Source organism: Mandrillus leucophaeus, unplaced genomic scaffold (genome assembly GCF_000951045.1).
Source record: "Mandrillus leucophaeus isolate KB7577 unplaced genomic scaffold, Mleu.le_1.0 Scaffold1280, whole genome shotgun sequence".
Lineage (NCBI taxonomy): Eukaryota > Metazoa > Chordata > Mammalia > Primates > Cercopithecidae > Mandrillus > Mandrillus leucophaeus.
In genome coordinates, this window is record NW_012101210.1 from 2,688 (window position 1) to 5,158 (window position 2,471).

Genomic DNA, 2,471 nt, shown 5'->3' on the forward strand with positions numbered 1-2,471 from the left:
TTTAATTTTGTGATTCTTTCTTTCCTTTCTCTTATTCTAGTATTCTAACCCATTACTATTATACCTGTATATATGAAAGTGACTTATATTTTACTAAGGGTATCTTTCATTGGAAGCAATCGTGGACTTTGGGATAGCTTAACTTCTGCATTCCAGGAAGAAATGGGTTTGTTTTCACATTATAATCCCTGGGACTGAGCTACTGCAGTGACCACTAGAAAACCTTTGCCAGTGGAACTCCTCCTCCTCCTCCTCCTCCTCCTCCTCTTCTTCTTCTTCTTTCTTCTCCTTCTTCCTTTTTTATTGAGACACAGTCTTGCTCTGTCTTCTAACCTGGAATGCAGCTCACTGTAACCTCAAACTCCTGGGCTCTGGTGATCCTCCTGCGTCAGCCTCCTGAATAGCTAGAACTACAGGCATGTGTCACGATGAGGAAATTGGGGTCTGCAGAGGTTAAATAACTTTTCCTTGAAGACGCAGTCATTGAATGGTGGAGCTAATACTGAAACCCAATTCTGCCTGACTCCAGACCCAGCATTTAGTTGTTCTTTTGAGACGTCGGTTCAAACAAAAACATTGAGTTGATTCTGGAAGTATAAGCAGTGCCCTAAATGACACATTTCCTAATTGGTCTTTCCTGTTGAGACATTAACTTGTCAACATAGGGTATTATCCTTCATTGGTTTCTTGCATGCCTGGATAAAGAATCAAATTGTCCTTCATAATTTCAAGATGATACCATCACATGTGAGCCTGTGGCTGAGAAAAACCAGCCTCTGACAAGCAGTTCTTTCCACATCTGTATACATGCAGATTGCTCTTTGGTTTGTGGCTCAACCCTTGCTTCTGTATTTTGTTCTGCCAAAGTGTGGTTAGCTGAAGCTCAGTTTGAAGAAAACTATACTGTCATGGATCCTATATATTCACCAGGGATATATATATATATATTCACCAGGATATATAATGTCCTATATATTCACCTCTGTTCTTGTCCTTAGCCATTTCTAGCTTTGTCACCCATTGGATTGCAGAATCTTCAGATATCTTTTGGCCTCCCAGGATTTATATGGGAGAACTGTTTAGTGTGATATGGTTCATTTTTAATACATGCCTGGTTCATTAGACACAAATTGTATGAATCACTCTTTCAAGACTGGTGACTGAATGAACTGCCGGCTCTTATGGTTGGTTATTGCGTCTTGCCATTTACTGTTCTCAGGTCTGGGTTGATTTTTCATGGGACAGGAGATGGTGGCTATGTGTTAGAGTTACAGAGGAGTTTGGTCACTCATCCTTCCTGTTTTATAAACTTAGTTTTGGTTAGATGCTTCACTCCCCTTTCAGGGCCCACCAGTATGTAATTCTTATCTAATCACCCTATGACCAATTGTATATGTAGAAGAATAAGTGGTGGCAGTTAGTGACAAGCAGGTCATGATGTCTTAGCACTCACCACAGCAGAAAGCAGCTGCAGTAAGCTCATCTCCTATGCACAGCATCATTCCTCCTCTTCCTCCCCTCACAACTTTTTCCTTCTCCTTACTTCCTCCTCCTCCTCTTTCTGCATAACATTTATTGACTGTACACTATAAGTTAGGGTTTTACAAGCTCAGAACTATTAATTTTTGGTCCAAAAAGTCTTTGTGTGAAGGACTGTCCTGTGGATGATAGGATATTAGGAACATCCTTGACTTTTACCTACTAGATAACAGTAGCCGCCTCCCCACCTCCCCAGTCATGATAATAAAAAATGTCTCCAGATGTTACTAAAAGTCCCTTGGGGGCAAAATTACCCCCTAGTTGAGAATCACTGGTCTAAGGGAATTATATGATTTAATCTTCATAATAAATCTATGAAATAAGTAGAATCACTTACTATTTCCAATTTTACCGGTAGATAAATGGAGGTATATAATGTTTAGGAATTTGTTCAGGATAATACAAAGAGTAATTTCTGGAGCAGAGATAATAGTGCCAATCTAACTTCAGAACTGGATATTTTACCTATATGCCATACTCACTATTACTATATGGATGCTGGGTTCTCTGATTTATCTAGGAACTGTATCTTCTGACAAACTACTGTTCAAATTGAAATTATTTCATTCCAGACTTTAACTAGTTTGAATCACTAAATAGATGGCATTTTAGAAAATGATTCTACATCTTTGCAATTCCTTTGGTGTAGATTAACTTTGCTCCCTCTCTCCATCTAGGGAAAGCAAATTAATCCTTACAGTCTGAGAAATATTGTCACCTCTTCTATGATACTAGACCTGGCCACCACTCATATATCTACCCATTCCCATTCCAACAAGATGCCACAGTATTTTGTATTTATAGGTAGAACATGGATATAACAGTAAGTGAGCTTGAAAAACACATACTTTATCAGGGTAGAGATTTTGAAATTTACTTTGAAGAGACTAAATAGGTCCCTGGTTTAAAAGATGCATCCTCTTCATCCTACT